Source organism: Microcaecilia unicolor, chromosome 8 (assembly GCF_901765095.1).
Source record: "Microcaecilia unicolor chromosome 8, aMicUni1.1, whole genome shotgun sequence".
Classification (NCBI taxonomy): domain Eukaryota; kingdom Metazoa; phylum Chordata; class Amphibia; order Gymnophiona; family Siphonopidae; genus Microcaecilia; species Microcaecilia unicolor.
This window is the reverse complement of record NC_044038.1, coordinates 241,301,607-241,322,941: the sequence shown is the minus strand read 5'-3', so window position 1 is coordinate 241,322,941 and position 21,335 is coordinate 241,301,607. Positions and strand designations below refer to the sequence as shown.

The 21,335-nt window shown below is 45.7% G+C and overlaps 1 protein-coding gene across 2 annotated transcripts in view; it reads left to right on the top strand.

The window, feature by feature from the left end:
• SOGA1 (suppressor of glucose, autophagy associated 1) overlaps nt 1-21,335 on the top strand; it is a 126,652-nt gene that overhangs the window by 9,266 nt on the left and 96,051 nt on the right. The window lies entirely within an intron of this gene.

Sequence of the window (21,335 nt, the reverse complement as noted above, 5' to 3'; positions counted from 1 at the left end):
CATTCATCGGATAAAAGGCAGTTGTAAGCCCTGTTGCCTATGGAGGTCCAGCCAACGGATACTTCATAAAGGGCCTTTTCTCGTGTGGCCCCTAATCTTGTGGAACCTTTTCATTTTAATTGGTTTGTTTTATTTTGATGTTTGTATGTGTTTGCTGAGCAGTTTTGGTAAAGTTTTGGAGGAGTGGCCTAGTGGTTAGGGTGGTGGACTTTGGTCCTGGGGAACTGAGGAACTGAGTTTGATTACCACTTCAGGCACAGGCAGCTCCTTGTGACTCTGGGCAAGTCACTTAACCCTCCATTGCCCCATGTAAGCCGCATTGAGCCTGCCATGAGTGGGAAAGCGCAGGGTACAAATGTAACAAAAATAAAATAGATACTATTGGAGATTCTACATGGATTGTTGCTACTATTGGAGATTCTACATGGAATGTTGCTATTCCACTAGCAACATTCCATGTAGAAGGCTGCGCAGGCTTCTGTTTCTGTGAGTCTGACGTCCTGCATGTACGTGCAGGATGTCAGACTCACAGAAGCAGAAGCCTGCGCGGCCACATTGGTGATCTGCAAGGGCCGACTTCTACATGGAATGTTGCTAGTGGAATAGCAACATTCCATGTAGAATCTCCAATAGTAGCAACAGTGGAGGAGTGGCCTAGTGGTTAGGGTGGTGGACTTTGGTCCTGAAAAACTGAGTTGGATTCCCACTTCAGGCACAGGCAGCTCCTTGTGACTCTGGGCAAGTCACTTAACCCTCCATTGCCCCATGTAAGCCGCATTGAGCCTGCCATGAGTGGGAAAGTGCGGGGTACAAATGTAACAAAAATAAAAAAATTTTTTTTGAGCTAATAAAACATTTAAAGAATGCAGTTTTTTTTAGGATTAATTCCCAACCCAGAAAAGTTCATTCTGCTTTGGGTTAAGCTTCAATCTGATGCCCGACAGCCAATCGTGGAAACAATTATTCCAGGATTAATTCAATTTCTGAAGCTTGGCAGTACAGTTGCATTTTTTTTAGACGCAGCTCAGTACTTGTTTCATGACTGCTGAAAACGTAAGGGGCCATTTTTTTTTTTAACAAGGCGCCTACAGAAATTTCAGGAAAAAAGTACCTATTTATTTAAAAGCAATGTAGATACCTATGTGCATTTATAAAAGAGGCTCCTACGATGACCCCCAGTACTGCACAAATTTACACCTTCTCTAAAGAAGGTGCAACCGTGTACGTGCATACATTGCAAGTCCATCCAACCCATGCCCCTGGCGACGACCATCTTGTTGGCAGTCTATTGTATAAGAGCCGTTTTGCTTGTTCGATAAGCACCGAGATAAATCCCTGGCTAAGCATGGCAAAGGTACTTCTGTGCAGTGCTGACCAGCTGCACTTCACAACGTGTTTAAATTGCGTGTGTTACTGCCGCTGTGTGACTGCTCTCAGCATTTGTGAGTTGGACCTGTGTAGCAGCAGAGGCGCCGAAATGATGGAGCGAGTTTTGTGGTTTTTACCAACGTGCGGTAATTATAGTATTAAGAATTCTTACTCATGCTGCCTGAATGTCTGTCTGCTAAAGCAGCTTTGCCTGATACCAGGCCAGCAAAAGACATCTTTTTAGTTTGGGTTTTGTTTGCAAGCCAAGAGTACATGCTGGCACAGTCTGAGGCTCGCTCTGAGATGGTTGACTGACACTACTGAGATGCATTGAGTGAAAGGCAATACGTAGCTGCAGATTATGTTAAAATCTCTTTATTCACAAAGAAAGAAAACATAGCAGCTGAATATATAATTGTTCCTTTACACCTCAGCCTGTAGAAAGACAGTTCCCCAAATCAACCCCCTATGGGAATATAAACTAAAACAGGCAGTACAAAGAAGCCCCTCCCAGCCACCACTGCCCCCCCCAATGCAGTACAAAGAAGCCAACCTCCCAGCTATCACTGTCCCCCCCCAATGCAGTACAAAGAAGCCCACCTCCCAGCTATCACTGCCCCCCCCAATGCAGTACAAAGAAGCCCCTCCCAGCTACCAATGCCCCCCCCAATGCAGTACAAAGAAACCAACCTCCCAGCCACCACTGTCCCCCCCCAATGCAGTACAAAGAAGCCCCTCCCAGCCACCACTGCCCCCCCCAATGCAGTACAAAGAAGCCCACCTCCCAGCCACCACTGCCCCCCCCAATGCAGTACAAAGAAGCCCCTCCCAGCCACCACTGCCCCCCCAATGCAGTATAAAGAAGCCCACCTCTCAGCCACCACTGCCCCCCCAATGCAGTACAAAGAAGCCCCTCCCAGCCACCACTGCCCCCCCCAATGCAGTACAAAGAAGCCCCTCCCAGCCACCACTGCCCCCCCCAATGCAGTACAAAGAAACCAACCTCCCAGCCACCACTGCCCCCCCCGCAATGCAGTACAAAGAAGCCCCTCCCAGCCACCACTGCCCCCCCCCAATGCAGTACAAAGAAGCCCACCTCCCAGCTACCACTGCCCCCCTAATGACAACATACAGTACAAAGAAGCCCACCTCCCAGCCACCACTGCCCCCCCCAATGCAGTACAAAGAAGCCCCTCCCAGCTACCACTCCCCCCCCCCCCAATGCAGTACAAAGAAGCCAACCTCCCAGCTACCACTGCCCCCCCCCAATGCAGTACAAAGAAGCCCACCTCCCAGCCACCACTGCCCCCCCAATGCAGTACAAAGAAGCCCCTCCCAGCTACCACTTCCCCCCCCCCCAATGCAGTACAAAGAAGCCAACCTCCCAGCCACCACTGCCCCCCCCAATGCAGTACAAAGAAGCCCCTCCCAGCTACCAATGCCCCCCCCCCCAATGCAGTACAAAGAAACCAACCTCCCAGCCACCACTGTACCCCCCAATGCAGTACAAAGAAGTCAACCTCCCAGCTATCACTGTCCCCCCCCAATGCAGTACAAAGAAGCCCACCTCCCAGCTATCACTGCCCCCCCCAATGCAGTACAAAGAAGCCCCTCCCAGCTACCAATGCCCCCCCCAATGCAGTACAAAGAAACCAACCTCCCAGCCACCACTGTCCCCCCCCAATGCAGTACAAAGAAGCCAACCTCCCAGCTATCACTGTCCCCCCCCAATGCAGTACAAAGAAGCCCCTCCCAGCCACCACTGCCCCCCCCAATGCAGTACAAAGAAGCCCACCTCCCAGCCACCACTGCCCCCCCCAATGCAGTACAAAGAAACCAACCTCCCAGCCACCACTGCCCCCCCCCAATGCAGTACAAAGAAGCCCACCTCTCAGCCACCACTGCCCCCCCAATGCAGTACAAAGAAGCCCCTCCCAGCTACCAATGCCCCCCCCCCAATGCAGTACAAAGAAACCAACCTCCCAGCCACCACTGTCCCCCCCCAATGCAGTACAAAGAAGCCCACCTCCCAGCTATCACTGCCCCCCCCAATGCAGTACAAAGAAGCCCCTCCCAGCTACCAATGCCCCCCCCCCAATGCAGTACAAAGAAACCAACCTCCCAGCCACCACTGTCCCCCCCCCAATGCAGTACAAAGAAGCCAACCTCCCAGCTATCACTGTCCCCCCCAATGCAGTACAAAGAAGCCCCTCCCAGCCACCACTGCTCCCCCAATGCAGTACAAAGAAGCCCACCTCCCAGCCACCACTGCCCCCCCCAATGCAGTACAAAGAAACCAACCTCCCAGCCACCACTGCCCCCCCCAATGCAGTACAAAGAAGCCCACCTCTCAGCCACCACTGCCCCCCCAATGCAGTACAAAGAAGCCCCTCCCAGCTACCAATGCCCCCCCCAATGCAGTACAAAGAAACCAACCTCCCAGCCACCACTGTCCCCCCCCAATGCAGTACAAAGAAGCCCACCTCCCAGCTATCACTGCCCCCCCCAATGCAGTACAAAGAAGCCCCTCCCAGCTACCAATGCCCCCCCCAATGCAGTACAAAGAAACCAACCTCCCAGCTATCATTGCCCCCCCCCCCAATGACAACATACTATTGGAATAGAAGCTCTCTTCTCTCCCTCCCCTGTCCAAAATATTGCCAAGCTACAGCCCAATTTCAGTCACATAAAATACAATTTTCACTAGCAGGAATGAATGGAGAATCTGCATAATTAAGTGCTAAACTTGTGCTCGGTGTGGTAATGAATCCTAATGATCTTCCCATATAGATTGATATAACTGCCACAGACAATACTAGACTTTGTTTTTCATAAAGGTGGTTGATAAATCCCAATAAATAAATAAGTGGTACATTGAGAAGATCTGGGTACCGCTGGGTTATCAGGATACCCTTCTGAACAGAATCACTGAGAGAATTGGATTTAATCGAGCCTTTTCTCAGTTGCAGCTCAAGGCACATTACATTCAGGTACAATACAATAGATCTTTTCCTGTCCTCAGAGGATTTACGGTCTAAGGGGTCGATTCTCAAAATCTACAGCCCGCATTAAGGCCACTTAGATCTAGAATAGCGTTGCATATCAATCTGTGTAGAATGCTCAGAGGGTTTTAGCACGGAAAACCGTGTATACACCAGAGATGGCTGCAAATTGTATTGAAATGTAGTCAAATGGATGTTAATGAGGTCATTTGGTATTCCCTCCCAGCGCTCAGAGAACAGAGCACAAACAAACCACTTGCCACTGAGCTGACATTGGGGTTTTGAAGAGAGGATTTCTTTTGATTTTCAGTTTTTAATATCTGCTGCTTTTCATTTCTTTTGGAAGTGGAAGAAAGCCCGTGATAACATGTGCGAAACCGAGCAAACTCGAAAGTGAAAGCACACGTTGGTGCCTGCTCTTAAATACAAGCCTTCCAAAAAAAAATTAAAAGGCTTTTATTTAAAGGCGCAGAAGAGTGGCACCGGTGTGGGCTTCACTTTTTGGGTTTGCCTGGTGCGTGTGCTTACTGCAAAACTCTTCTACACGTGCATCAGTCACGATTCCCCCCTCCCCCCACGCTTTTGCTTTTACAGTGCATGTATAATTTGAATACCATTTCCTTTGAGCATTGGCGAGCTAGCTTTCTGCGCTCTTCTGGCGGTATGGGGTGTGTGCTGTTGGCTTTAGTGCCCTCCTTCAATCTGTTCAGAACTCTGCTGTGCGTCTTATCTTCCGCCAAGACCGTTACGCTCATATCACCCCTCTCCTCAAGTCACGTCACTGGCGTCCGATCAGGTACCGCATACAATTCAAGCTTCTTCTACTAACATACAAATGCACTCAATCTGCAGCCCCTCATTACCTCTCTACCTTCATCTCCCCTTACGTTCCTACCCGTAACCTCCGATCACAGGACAAATCCCTCCTCTCAGTACCCTTCTCCACCACCGCCAACTCCAGGCTCTGCCCCTTCTGCCTCGCCTCACCCTATGCCTGGAATAAACTCCCTGATCCCATACGCCAAGCCCCCCTCCCTATCCATCTTCAAATCCTTGCTCAAAGCCCACCTCTTCAATGTCGCCTTCGGCACTTAACCATTGTACCTCCATTCAGGATATCTAGACAATTATCCTTAGATTGTAAGCTCCTTTGAGCAGGGACTGCCCTTCTTTGTTATTTGTGCAGCGCTGCGTAACCCTGGTAGCGCTCTAGAAATGTTAAATAGTAGTAGTAGTAGTATCAGCCCCTAAATTTGTGTCTGAGGCAGTGGAGGCTTAAGTGACTCGCCTAAGGTCACAAGAAGAAGCAGTAGCGGGATTTGAACTTGGGCTTTCCGAGTTCCCAGCCACCGCATTAGGGTACTGCTGTACTCCAGAACCGCATGACTCTCATCTATTTATATTTCAATGATTTTTATTGGTAAGACACCACATAAAGCCATGCTGTATAAATTTGACAGTTACTTGAATATATAACATCACTTCGTACCATAACATATTATTAATATGTACCAACTGTGTTTCAAATTTTACCCCCCCCCCTTTTTTCAAACAACACCCTCTCCCGTCCCTCTCCTTAACTACCCCCCTTAACCCCCCCCCCCCCATTTGGCTCTCATCTATTTAATCAAAAATATTATTTAAAATGTGGGTCGCAATTTTAAGTTGGGCATGCAACACCAGACTCACTGGTGGAGGAGGCTTCTACTAAAATTGGTGGGTGTAAATGAGAATGCTCCATCCAGTGACTTAAGAACCTTCATCCCATCAAGGATAATAGGTAACCTTCCTCCCCCCCTCTCCACCTCCTCTCCTTAAACAAAGGCCTTACATTAAGATGATAAAGAGCTGTCATCTCGGAGTGAATTAACCCCCAGACATCAGCTGCCCATTATTTCTAACAGTCCTTCGGAGCCTTGTCTGCTCTTCCTTTTTCTTTTTGGCTGGGGGCTTTCATCTGTTCTGGGAGAGTAATCTTCAGCTTAATGGGTGTATTAAAGCTATTTGATCTTCTTCTGTTCCTCCTGGGGGGGTGGGGGCTCTATTCTTCCCCTGGCCTGCATACAGAGGAGGAGAATCCCTGTTGGCTTGTCAGAACTACTGTTGAGTTGCAGGACCAGAGCTGAGTGTGGAGAATAAAACCAGTGAATCAGATGCTTTTGCTTGTCTTTGAGGGATGGGTTTGCTGACTCAGCAGCGATCCTTGCCAAGCATTCCTAAGGTCACCGCTCACCCGCCCAGTTCCCACCACATCTCTGGCATCTTTTTTTTTTGTTGCTGCTAAATATCTGTTGACTGCTGCAAGCTTTGTGACACTGGTCTTGTTGAGAGTAATTTATAGCAGGTTGCCTAGGTTGGGAAGCCAAATAAGCTTCTTTTTTTAAAAGATACATAAGTGCCTATGTGTCTTTCTAAAATTATCCGCAAAACTACTACTATTACTACTACTTATCATTTCTAAAGCGCTACTAGACGTACGCAGCGCTGTACACTTGAACATGAAGAGTCAGTCCCTGCTCGACAGAGCTTACAATCTAATTAGGACAGACAAACAGGACAAATAAGGGATAAGGACAAAGAGTAGCAGGATTCCGTGCAGAATCCCAAAGAGTAGCAAGATTCTGGAATCCCAAAGATTAGCAAGATCCTGGAATCCCAAAGACTAGCAACATTCCAGAATCCCAAAGATTAGCAAGATTCTGGAACTCCAAAGTAAAGACTCCGGAACCCCCAAAAGTAGCAAGATTCTGGAATCCCAAAGACTGCTACTGCTACTACTTATCAATTCTATAGCGCTACTAGACGTATGCAGCGCTGTACACTTGAACATGAAGAGACAGTCCCTGCTCGACAGAGCTTACAATCTAATTAGGACAGACAAACAGGACAAACAAGAGATAAGGGAATATTAAAGTGAGGATGATAAAATAAGGGTTCTGAACAAGTGAATAAGGGTTAGGAGTTAAAAGCAGCATCAAAAAGGTGGGCTTTTAGCTTAGATTTGAAGACGGCCAGAGATGGAGTTTGACGTACCGGCTCAGGAAGTCTATTTCAGACATATGGTGCAGCAAGGTAAAAGGAAAGGAGTCTGGAGTTAGTGGTGGAGAAGGGTGCAGATAAGAGAGATTTACCCAGTGAACGGAGTTCCCCGGGGATGAATGTAGGGAGAGATGAGAGTGGAGAGATACTGAGGAGCTGCAGAGTGAATGCATTTATAGGTCAATAAGAGGAGTTTGACCTGTATGCAGAAACGGATAGGAAGCCAGTGAAGTGACTTGAAGAGAGGGCTAATATGAGCATAACGACACTGGCGGAATATTAGTCGTGCTGGAGAATGGAAGTAGGTGTAAATGTAGACGTGCAACACAGGCGAACAAGTGGCTTTTATTAATGATGTGTAAATCATTGCTCCGCCCATGCGATGCACAGACTCCTCCCCTAAATATGCCTAAATCTGCGTTGTGTAAAAAGCATGTGTGTTCTTGTCACTTAGACACTTTTACACTTGGGGGAGGTAAGTTTCATAAGCGGCATTTACGCATTAAAAACAAAATTAGATGAATTCTGTGATGCACAAAAAATCGGCATCTAAAAAGTGCTATTCTGTAAACCAGACTTAAAGTTAGGCGCGGCTTATAGAATAGCGCTTAAGCCCGGGAATCACCCCTAACTTTAAGCATGCTCATTCGCACCAACTGAAACATGGAGGAAATCTTTGTGCCTAAATTAAGCACTTATCTCCATTATTCTATAACCACCCGTGTAAATTTTAGGAACGCACCCCTTTTTTTAAGTCGCACATAAAATATAGGCGTATACATTCTAATTAAATCTAATGCCAATAATTACTTGTTAAGCCAATTATCAGCACTAATGACCTCTATTCAATTAAATTGTGTGTGCACAATTTTTAGTGCTTTTTATAGAATTTTGGGGGTAGTTCCTTGCAAGTCTTACCACATGCTTGTGCACGCTGATGTCCTCCTGACTTGCAGCCATGTGTAATATTTATGTATTCTTGAGTGTAACATCGCAGTGGTGGTGCATAAAATGAGATTTGAACGAAATCTATGCATAATATAAAATGCTCTATTGAAAGGGGAGACGAGTGTGTACAGACGTGGAAAATTATGTATTGTCATGCAAATGTGTTGTTTCCAGCTTCTGCTCAAATCTCGTAGCACTTGGGATTGTAAGGTGGATGTGGGTGCAGGGAGGGGGCTGGAAAAAATATGGATGGTATCTGTATAGGGAGGGGGGCTTTTAAGGTGGGTGCAGGGGGGGCTGAGTGCAAAGGTGGATGGCTGTGGGTGCAAGAATATTGTTTAAATGATGACAAAAAAACTTGCAGAATTTGCATATATTTTTGTGCAGAATTCCAGCAGGAGTAAACAAGTCACACTGTACAAATGTATGCCCCGTTCCAAGATGTTCGACTTTGGCTACCTTATAGCCTGAAAGTAAAATGCATTAAAACAGTGTTTGTTCCATGTATTCACACGTCCTACCCCACAACAGCCAAGTAAAACCTATATAGAGATTATGAAGATTCTGCCTGGACAGCAGTTTGCAAATATTCAGCATCCTATCAGAAGGAGAAACAATGTTGACCTTTCACTAATTCCTACATTTTCAGGAACAGGGGCTGAACCTGGGAGGGTGGGAGGATCTATCCCTTGGAAGGAAAACAGGACTGCTTTAAATAGGCAAGCCCAAGGGGGGAGGGGGATGCTCATTGTCCTCAGCCATCCTACCAGGGTACCTGCTAGAGGACCAAACTTGGCACCGAAACACGGCCCGTGTCGGGTCAGTGATACAAGTTTTATATATAGGACACAAACCACCTTATAATTGAAAGAGAAAAACGCCTAGATTTCGACCCAAATTGAGAGATAGACGTTTATCTCACAAAAACGAATAAATCGGTATGATGGAAAGCCGATTTTGGATGTTTTCAACTGCACTCCATCGCGGAAGCGTATAAAGTTGACGGGGGCGTGTCGGAGGCGTGGCGAAGGTGGAACTGGGGCGTGGTTATCGGCCGAGGAGAGATGGGCGCCTTTCGCCGATAATGGAAAAAAAGTATGCGTTTGTAGATTGAATTTAGGGCACTTTTCCTGGACCCTGTTTTTTCACGAATAAGGCCCCCAAAAGTGCCCTAAATGACAAGATTACCCCCAGAGGGAATCGGGGATGACCTCCCCTGACTCCCCCAGTGGTCACTAACCCCCTCCCACCACAAAAAAAATGATGTTTCACAACTTTTTATTTTCACCCTCAAATGTCATACCCACCTCCCTGGCAGCAGTATGCAGGTCCCTGGAGCAGTTGTTAGGGGGTGCAGTGGACTTCAGGCAGGTAGACCCAGGCCCATCCCCCCCACCTGTTACAATTGTGCTGCTTAATGCTTAGTCGTCCAACCCCCCCAAACCCACTGTACCCACATGTAGGTGCCCCCCTTCACCCCTTAGGGCTATAGTAATGGTGTAGACTTGTGGGCAGTGGGTTTTGAGGGGGATTTGGGGGGCTCAAAACACAAAGGAAGGGTGCTATGCACCTGGGAGCTGTTTTACCTTTTTTTTTGTTTTTGTAAAAGTGCCCCCTACGGTGCCCGGTTGGTGTCCTGACATGTGAGGGGGACCAGTGCACTACGAATCCTGGCCCCTCCCACGAACAAATGCCTTGGATTTATTCGTTTTTGAGCTGGGCGCTTTCATTTTCCATTATCACTGAAAAACAAAAACGCCCAGCTCACAAATTGTCGAATAAAACATGGACGTCTATTTTTTTCCGACAATACGGTTCGGTCCTGCCCCTTCACGGACCCGTTCTCGGAGATAAACGCCCATGGAGATAGACGTTTTCATTCAATTATGTCCCTCAAAGTGTGCAAAATTAAAGATTTTGTCCTGCTTGTGAAGGCTCCTGGTATTTCTTTTTTTGTTGCTCAGAAAGAAAATGGAGGCAGAGAAGGAACTAAGAAGACAGAGATAAGAGGATAAAAATCTAATGGCAGAAACATAGGTTAGAGCAGAGGTGGACAGTCACGGGCTTCGAGGGCCACAACACAATCGTTTTTTCAAGGTTTCCCCAATGAATATGCATGAGATTGATTTGCACATACTGCTTCCATTGTATACAGAGGAGTGTAATCATTTCTTGATTAGCTTTCGAAGGTCGCCCTTCTTCCTCAGATCGGAAATAAGCAAATGTGCTAGCTGACAGTGTATATAAGTGAAAACCTTCAAGCATTACTATGACAGTAAAATAGATACCATTGGAGATTCTACATGGAATGTTGCTACTATTGGAGATTCTACATGGAATGTTGCTACTGTTGAGATTCTGTTGCTACTATTGGAGATTCTAGATGGAATGTTGCTATTCCACTAGCAACATTCCTGCGCAGGCTTCTGTTTCTGTGAGTCTGACGTCCTGCACGTACAGACTCACAGAAGCAGAAGCCTGCGCGGCCACATTGGTGATCTACAAGGGCCGACTTCTACATGGAATGTTGCTAGTGGAATAGCAACATTCCATGTAGAATCTATAGAAATCAAACAAAATAAAACATGGAAAAGAAAATAAGATGATACCTTTTTTATTGGACATAACTTAATACATTTCTTGATTAGCTTTCGAAGGTTGCCCTTCTTCCTCAGATCGGAAATAAGCAAATGTGCTAGCTGACAGTGTATATAAGTGAAAACCTTCAAGCATTACTATGACAGTAAAATAGATACCATTGGAGATTCTACATGGAATGTTGCTATTCCACTAGCAACATTCCATGTAGAAGGCTGCGCAGGCTTCTGTTTCTGTGAGTCTGACGTCCTGCACGTATGTGCAGGACGTCAGACTCACAGAAGCAGAAGCCTGCGCGGCCACATTGGTGATCCGCAAGGGCCGACTTCTACATGGAATGTTGCTAGTGGAATAGCAACATTCCATGTAGAATCTATAGAAATCAAACAAAATAAAACATGGAAAAGAAAATAAGATGATACCTTTTTTATTGGACATAACTTAATACATTTCTTGATTAGCTTTCGAAGGTTGCCCTTCTTCCTCAGATCGGAAATAAGCAAATGTGCTGGCTGACAGTGTATATAAGTGAAAACATTCAAGCATTACTATGACAGTAAAATAGATACCGTTGGAGATTCTACATGGAATGTTGCCACTATTGGAGATTCTACATGGAATGTTGCTACTATTGGAGATTCTACATGGAATGTTGCTATTCCACTAGCAACATTCCATGTAGAAGGCTGCGCAGGCTTCTACGTGCAGGACGTCAGACTCAAAGAAGCAGAAGCCTGCGCGGCCACATTGGTGATCTACAAGGGCCGACTTCTACATGGAATGTTGCTAGTGGAATAGCAACATTCCATGTAGAATCTATAGAAATCAAACAAAATAAAACATGGAAAAGAAAATAAGATGATACCTTTTTTATTGGACATAACTTAATACATTTCTTGATTAGCTTTCGAAGGTTGCCCTTCTTCCTCAGATCGGAAATAAGCAAATGTGCTAGCTGACAGTGTATATAAGTGAAAACCTTCAAGCATTACTATGACAGTAAAATAGATACCATTGGAGATTCTACATGGAATGTTGCTACTATTGGAGATTCTACATGGAATGTTGCTATTCCACTAGCAACATTCCATGTAGAAGGCTGCGCAGGCTTCTGTTTCTGTGAGTCTGACGTCCTGCACGTACGTGCAGGACGTCAGACTCACAGAAGCAGAAGCCTGCGTGGCCACATTGGTGATCTACAAGGGCCGACTTCTACATGGAATGTTGCTAGTGGAATAGCAACATTCCATGTAGAATCTATAGAAATCAAACAAAATAAAACATGGAAAAGAAAATAAGATGATACCTTTTTTATTGGACATAACTTAATACATTTCTTGATTAGCTTTCGAAGGTTGCCCTTCTTCCTCAGATCGGAAATAAGCAAATGTGCTAGCTGACAGTGTATATAAGTGAAAACATTCAAGCATTACTATGACAGTCTGACAGGGTGGGAGAATGGGGGTGGGTAGGAGGTATGCATGGGGACATCAAAGCATATCATTGATATTCTAAACAGGATGGGTGTGGATAGGTGAGGGGTGGGGTGATCAACAGAGACATACAGCTTTATGGTTTATAATGGGCTAGGAACCCCAGATCCTTGTTAAGTCCTTTCTGTTGGGTGTTAAAATATTTTTTCATTCTGACTTCAAAGGTCTTAAGCTAATCAAGAAATGTATTAAGTTATGTCCAATAAAAAAGGTATCATCTTATTTTCTTTTCCATGTTTTATTTTGTTTGATTTCTATTGATAACCTTAAGAGTGGACTAACACGGCTACCACACTCCTCTGTATACAATGGAAGCAGTATGTGCAAATCAATCTCATGCATATTCATTGGGGAAATCTTGAAACCCGATTGGGTTGTGGCCTTCGAAGACTGTTGTTGCCCACCCCTAGATTAGAAAATGGTTTACATTGTTGTAGTGTGAAGGGTCATGTGTGATGCAGTTCAAACTCACCGAGAGCCGTGTGGGAACAGTAGAAGAAAAAGACCAGCATTAATGAGGGGATATTTGGAAGAGCAAAATCCCGGGCACAGGGGTGAAGCTTTCTGGGTGTCTGACAGTGATCTAGTGTTGAGAATTTGTGAAGCCCTGCATGTATCTAGTAAATTCAACAGCCCCCTTTCCCAAAAGTCATTCCATGAGCTCTGATATTGCTGTTACCTCCCTGGTAACCAGCACAGTTCAATTTTGTTTCACAGGATGCAAATCATTTTCAGAAGAATGATTTCTCTAAATTGTAGAACAAGAGGTCACAGTATGAAGCTCCAGGGTGGTAGACATGGAAGCGACGACATCATTTAATTTGCACATGATTGCTAGTGGTATATTCAGTAATAAAACAGGAACAAATATGCATAAGAGAGTTCATTAATAATGCATCAGAAGCAGTACCACAAATATAATATGACATATACAAACGCCACAAATCAATATTTACTTTGATAACTTTCCGCCCTTTCTGCCTCGCATCACCCCATGCTTGGAATAAACTCCCTGAGACCATTCGCCAGGCCCCCTCCCTACCCATCTTCAAATCATTGCTCAAAGCCCACCTCTTCAATGTCGCCTTCGGCACCTAATCACAACACCTCTACTCAGGAAATCTAGACTACCCTAACTTGACGTTTCGTCCTTTAGATTGTAAGCTCTTCTGAGCAGGGACCGTCCTTAGTTATTAATTTGTACAGCGCTGCGTAACCCTAGTAGCGCTCTAGAAATGTTAAGTAGTAGTAGTATAACTTTCCTCCCCTCTTCTAATACTCCTACCTTTGGCCCCCTCGAGGACCAGGGCATCAACCCATTGCTGGAGTGTGTTGTTGTTTTTTCTTTACCTTTTATAATTTCATAACTCAGTACTACCTACTTGCCTATCTCTTTCCTGTCAGATGTTTGTAATTCCTTTCTACAGTCTCATATTAGCACTTTATCAATTGTAAACCGCTCAAAAGTTCACTCTTAAGCTGTATCTCAAAGCCGAAATAAACTTGATTACATTGTACCTGTAAAAATGATGATAAAAAAATGAATTTTGTTGATGATATAAATAGCTTTTCACAGGTATCTGGGATTTAAGCTGTTCATTTGATGCCATTGTTGCTTGTACACTGTTTACTTTTCTTCTTTTCGATAGCAGGCGTGATCTAATTTCACCAAAGCAGTTTGTAGCTAGCCTTTCATATCTAAGAACAATAAAAACATACAGTCTCTGGTCACTATAGACTGTTAATCGAGCCCTGTTTTAAACAACTAATTTTTTAACAGCCCTTAGAATGCACAGTCAGAGCATTTCAGAAGTTAGGCATAGCATAGATGTATGTTTGAAATGGTAATATCCACATGTTTTTGTTAGCAGGGTTTAACTGCATCGGTGTGACCTTTACCGTATATAAGGTAACATAGTAGATGACGGCAGAAAAAGACCTGCATGGTCCATCCAGTCTGCCCAACAAGATAAACTCATATGTGTATACCTTGCCTTGATTTGTACCTGCCTTTTACAGGGCACAGACCGTACAAGTCTGCACAGCAGTATTTCCCGCCTCCCAACCACCAGTCCCGCCTCCCATCTCCGGCTCTGGCACAGACCGTATAAGTCTGCCCAGCACTATGTCCGCCTCCCAACCACCAGTCCCGCCTCCCATCACTGGCTCCGGCACAGACCGTACAAGTCTGCCCAGCAGTATTTCCCGCCTCCCAACCACCAGTCCCGCCTCCCATCACCGGCTCTGGCACAGACCGTACAAGTCTGCCCAGCAGTATTTCCCGCCTCCCAACCACCAGTCCCGCCTCCCATCACCGGCTCTGGCACAGACCGTATAAGTCTGCCCTCCACTATCCTCGCCTCCCAACCACCAACCTCTCTTCCCCCCCACCTGCTCCGCCACCCAATTTCGGCTAAGCTTCTGAGGATCCATTCCTTCTGCACAGGATTCCTTTATGCATATCCCACGCATGTTTGAATTCCGTTACCGTTTTCATCTCCACCACCTCCCGCGGGAGGGCATTCCAAGCATCCACCACCCTCTCCGTGAAAAAATACTTCCTGACATCTTTTTTGAGTCTGCCCCCCTTCAATCTCATTTCATGTCCTCTCGTTCTACCGGTTTCCCATCTCCGGAAAAGATTTTTTTGCGGATTAATACCTTTCAAGTATTTGAACGTCTGTATCATATCACCCCTGTTCCTCCTTTCCTCCAGGGTATACATGTTCAGGTCAGCAAGTCTTTGCTCATACGTCTTGGAATGCAAATCCCACTTGGAAGGTGGGTCATTTGTTTCTCCTAGGCAGTTGCTTAGTGGATTCCCGGAGTGTGGATAACGCCAGTATATAAGCAAGGTGTAAGAAATGGGGAGAGATGGATGGGTGATCAGAGGGTCACAAAGCAGTATAGTTTTATGGTTTATGTTTAAATCTGTTTATTCAAAACAATAACTTCGAATACAGGCACTTGCAGGTAAACACAGTGACATACATTACTTGTCAACATATCAACATTCTCATAATTAGGAAGTTATGGTTATACTCTTTTACTTTTCCCCCCTCTATCCCCAATCCCTCCCTCAGAGTCGTCTTCCAAGTGCACATGGCTATGCCCGTAATTAGGCGTCGGATGTGTTCTCGGGACAGGGTATGGAGATCAAGGCTGTAGAATCTCGGGACAGATTAAATGCCGAACCCGTGCTCTCCAATCTTGTCCCCATCCTGCATCCGAGAGGCTACACCTGTACCATTTGATTTCAATAATTCAGCAAGAAACTTCTCCCCCTGGATGGCAGAGTGAGCCACAGAGGCTCCCATGTTGCCTGGAACTTCAAGCCGGGGACACCCTCCATGTCTAGAATTCCTCATCTGTCTATACACATTTGTTTTATCAGCTGCGACCTCCAGACCTGTACCAGAGGCCCCTCACTGAGTCTCCATGACTGTAAGATTGAAGTAATTCCGTAATATAGCGCAATTTTTGCAAACGCTTTGAATCCCTCGGGGGGTGCTGCTGATGGATCCCAAATAAGAGTACAGTTCCATATACGTCCCACCATCCCCAAGATTTGCTGCCAAAATCAGTTTTATGGTTTCTAATGTGATAGGAAATCCAGATCTTCAAGATCTGTCTGGTGGGTGTAAAAAATATTTAATTGTTTTAACTTCAGAGGGTTTTTTTTTGCTCATTTTCAAGGCATGTAGACTTACAAAGTTACGTAGGTTGGGAGGCGGGGCTAGTGCTGGGCAGACTTATACGGTCTGTGCCAGAGCTGGTGGTGGGAGGTGGGACTGGTAGTTGGGAGGCGGGACTAATGCTGGGCAGACTTATACAGTCTGTGCCAGAGCTGGTGGTGGGAGGCGGGACTGGTAGTTGGGAGGCGGGGATAATGCTGGGCAGACTTATAGGGTCTGTGCCAGAGCTGGTGGTTGGGAGGCGGGGATAGGGCTGGGCAGACTTATAGGGTCTGTGCCAGAGCTGGTGGTGGAAGGCGGGACTGGTAGTTGGGAGGCGGGGATAGTGCTGGGCAGACTTATATGGTCTGTGCCAGAGCTGGTGGTTGGGAGGCGGGGGTAGGGCTGGCCAGACTTATACGGTCTGTGCTAGGGCTGGTGGTTGGGAGGCGGGACTAGTGCTGGGCAGACTTATATGGTCTGTGCCAGAGCTGGTGGTGGAAGGCGGGACTGGTAGTTGGGAGGCGGGGATAGTGCTGGGCAGACTTATACGGTCTGTGCCAGAGCCGGTGGTGGGAGGCGGGGTTGGGGGTTGGGAGGCGGGGATAGTGCTGGGCAGACTTATACGGTCTGTGCCAGAGCTGGTGGTGGGAGGCGGGACTGGTAGTTGGGCGGCGGGGATAGTGCTGGGCAGACTTATACGGTCTGTGCCAGAGCTGGTGGTGGGAGGTGGGACTGGTAGTTGGGCGGCGGGGATAGTGCTGGGCAGACTTATACGGTCTGTGCCAGAGCCGGTGGTGGGAGGCGGGGTTGGTGGTTGGGAGGCGGGGATAGTGCTGGGCAGACATATATGGTCTGTGCCAGAGCTGGTGGTGGGAAGTGGGGTTGGGGGTTCGGACGCAGGGCTAGGGCTGGACAGACTTATACTGTCTGTGCACTGAAGAGGACAGTACAAATAAAAAAGTAGCACATATGAATTTATCTTCTTGGGCAGACTGGATGGACCGTGCAGGTCTTTTTCTGCCATCATCTACTATGTTTACTATGGGGCTTATTTTCTGTTTACTTACTAAGACGCACTGTAGGGGCATTAACTTTTTAGCACGAGCCAAAAACTTTGCACGCCTACAGCATGGCACAGTAAACAGGGCCCTAAGTGCTTTGAAAATGAGCCTGTTTGTGTTCTGGATGGTTTAAAACATTTTTTTTTTTTTTTTTTAGTATTCTTACCATCGTGTCATTAATTCAGTTGTTCTGGTCTTGGCAGAATGCTGTCCTACTGAGGTGTCGCCCTGGTTCGCACTGTGGTGTTCAATGTGCTGTCTTTAAGCTTCTGCCTCCTTCACATTGTTTGCATTGGAAGAGGCCAGAATATAGCAGATATTCCTGTCGGCGTCTCTAGCGTTTAGCATTCGCTAATCATTAGTGTGCATTAAAAACACTTAACGGGCCTTTGTAGAAGACCTCCCAGAATCCGCCTTTTTAAACGTGATCCTTTGTACAATGGCTTCGTGCTGCAAACGTCCTTTTAGGTATTTTGTTTTACAAACGTCTCCTCGTTCAGCAAGCCTCTTATAAATTACTTAGGAAATTGTGTACGTCGCCTCGGGCATCCTTTGTCGTATCGAGATGGTCAGTGCAGAATTAGGCTTTTTGTTTTGCTAGTGCAGTTCCATGTTCCATCACTGTATTTTGACATTAAATATTTCCTATGTCCTGAAACCGTTTGCAGAGAGAGCATTGCTGCCAAATGTGTACCGATGGAGAATTGCGTGTTTACAGTGCATTTCAGTGAAGCATAAACCCTCTTACCATGCAGCAGTGACTCTCTGGGGCCTCATAAGGAGCAAACCACATTTAAATATTTAATGTTTCTTCTACTACCAACATAGATTAGTGGGTAACGTTCTCCCTCCTGGTATAGAAATTTGCTTATAAAATCTTGGTTTTCCCCTGTGAGCTGGATGTGTTACGCACACGCATGGGCAGAGGAGGAAGGATGTGGTCCTTGTTCCTGCCCTTCAGCCTTGTTCTTAGAGCGAGGGATGACAGTTCTTTGGTGTCTGATTTCATGACAAGGGGAATAGCTGCATTGCTCTTGTATTTCACTCCTGGGAGGCATTGCAGGCAGTTTCATCATCTCTGTGCTGGGGTTGGCTGTAGATGATGTACCCTGCCTTGGAATGCAGGAAAGGAAAAAAGAGCAGTGTAGGCCTCTGTTGGCCGTTAGCGAGGAGTTTCCACTGCAGTGTGGTGAAAAGAAAGAAGCTTTTTGTGTGAGAATCCAGCCCCCCCCCCCCTTTCCTGAATGTGATAGAAATGGTTCCAGGACTCTATTACACAGCTGCCTCGGTATTTTTCATTTATTCTCTACATTTTGGTCATAATTTTTCCAGACAATAACCTCTGTCATATAGTGCTTCATTTTCCTTCTCCCCGACCCCCAGAAGATACTCATTTTCTTCTTACCCAGAAAGATCAGCACTTTGCTTTGATTTCTTTTTTTGTGCATGTTCGTGTTCCCCAACCTTATTCTTTCCATGACACACTAAAATTAAAAAAAAAAACCTAGAGTACACCGCCTTCTCCTTCCTCTCTCAGCAAACCATACATGCTTTACCAGCCAGAAAACATTATTATATAAACAAAACCGTCAGTCTAAAATCTGAGTTTGCTTATCGTGGCAGGAAATGGTGACGGTGAAAGTGGATCACTTTGCTCCACCAACCTCCTTTGGTCTCTGCTGCTTGTTTTCTTCTTATTATTTATTTGGATTTTGCTCACACCTTTTTCAGTAGTAGCTCGAGGTGAGTTACATTCAGGTACTCTGGATATTTCTCTGTCCCAGGAGGGCTCACAATCTCCCACTTAGCCATCTATCCCCCCTTCAGTCCATTCAGAACTCAGCTGCACATCTTATCTTCCGCCTGGACCGATATACTCACATCTCCCCTCTCCTCAAGTCACTTCACTGGCTTCCGATCAGGTACCGCATACAGTTCAAGCTTCTCCTCCTAACCTACGAATGCACTCGATCTGCAGCCCCTCCTTACCTCTCTACCCTCATCTCCCCTTACGTTCCTACCCGAAACCTCCGCTTTCAAGACAAATCCCTCCTTTCAGTACCCTTCTCCACCACCGCCAATTCTAGGCTCCGCCCTGTCTGCCTCGCCTCACCACATGCTTGGAATTAACTCCCTGAGCCCATACGCCAAGCCCCCTCCCTGCCCCCTCCCTGCCCATCTTCAAATCACTGCTCAAAGCCCACCTCTTCAATGTCGCCTTCGGCACCTAACCACCACACCTATACTCAGAAATCTAGACTACACCAACTTGACATTTTGTCCTTTAGATTGTAACCTCATCTGAGCAGGGATCGTCCTTCTTTGTTAAATTGTACAGCGCTGCGTAACCCTAGTAGCGCTCTAGAAATGTTAAGTAGTAGTAGTAGTTAAGTGTACCTGAGGCAAAGGAGGGTTAAGTGACTTGCCCAAGATCACAATGAGCAGCAGTTGGATTTGAACCAGACACATCTGGATTGCAAGACCGGTGCTCTAACCACTAGGCCACTCATTCACTACAGCAGCATTCCATATAGAATCTCAAATAGTAGCAACAGAATCTCAAATAATTTATTTAGATTTTGCTCACACCTTTTTCAGTAGTAGCTCAAGGTGAGTTACATTCAGGTACTCTGGATATTTCTCTGTCCCAGGAGGAGCTCACAATCTAAGTTTGTACCTGAGGCAATGGAGGGTTAGGTGACTTGCCCAAGATCACAAGGAGCAGCAGTGGGATTTGAACCAGACACATCTGGATTGCAAGACTGGTGCTCTAACCACTAGGCCACTCATTCACTATAGCAACAGTCCATGTAGAATCTCAAATATTAGCAACAGAATCTCAAATAATTTATTTAGATTTTGCTCACACCTTTTTCAGTAGTAGCTCAAGGTGAGTTACATTCAGGCTCACAATCTAAGTTTGTACCTGAGGCAATGGAGGGTTAAGTGACTTGCCCAAGATCACAAGGAGCAGCAGTGGGATTTGAACCCGCCACGTCTGGATTGCAAGACCAGAGCTTATGTAAGTTAACGTTGATTAGCTTAACTTACACAGGTCGGGTGATGAAAATAGCAAGAAAATTTGAATTTGTTTTATTATCTGAGATAATCAGGGTACTAATCTGAAACAGTCAACCAAAATGCATCCAATATCAAGTTACCAAATTTGATTTTAAAACTAAAATCCATTTTTAATTTGATAAGTTGCTTTTGAGCCATTATTGAAGTATTCTGAATCAGAGATTGATCAAAATTGTCTGAAGAGGCGTGAAAATTACATTTTTCTTAAGATTTGTCAGATGTTCAGCGGTGACCTGGCTCAAACCTTCCTAGCTGGATCTGTTGAATTTGCCAGGGGGAACAGCTGTTATGGAGACTAGTGTAGATATATTTAATTTCTATACTTTTTGGTGATTTTAATATTTGTTTAAATTCAGAACTTTTTTGGAGTTGCATATGATTTTGTCTCTCAGTTAATGGCACGGGCATTTATACAAATGATAGATACCTTAACCATGTTCAAGGACAAATACTGCATTGGTACAGTATAGTCTCAGTTATCTGACATAAATGGATGTTCAAGAACAAATATTTATTTATTTTTGATACATTTATACCCCGCACTTTCCCACTCATGGCAGGCTCAATGCAGCTTACATATTATATACAGGTACTTATTTGAACCTGGGGCAAAGGAGGGTTAAGTGACTTGCCCAGAGTCACAAGGAGCTGCCTGTGCCTGAAGTAGGAATCGAACTCAGTTCCCCAGGACCAAAGTCCACCACCCTAACCACTAGGCCACTCCTCCACTGTTGCTACTATTTGAGATTCTACATGGAATGTTGCTATTCCACTAGCAACATTCCATGTAGAAGTCGGCCCTTGCAGATCACCAATGTGGCCGCGCAGGCTTCTACATGGAATGATGCTAGTGGAATAGCAACATTCCATGTAGAATGTCCAATAGTAGCAACATTCCATGTAGAATCTCCAATAGTATCTATTTTATTTTTGTTACATTTGTACCCTGCGCTTTCCTACTCATGGCAGGCTCAATGCGGCTTACATGGGGCAATGGAGGTTTAAGTGACTTGCCCAGAGTCACAAGGAGCTGCCTGTGCCTGAAGTGGGAATTGAACTCAGTTCCTC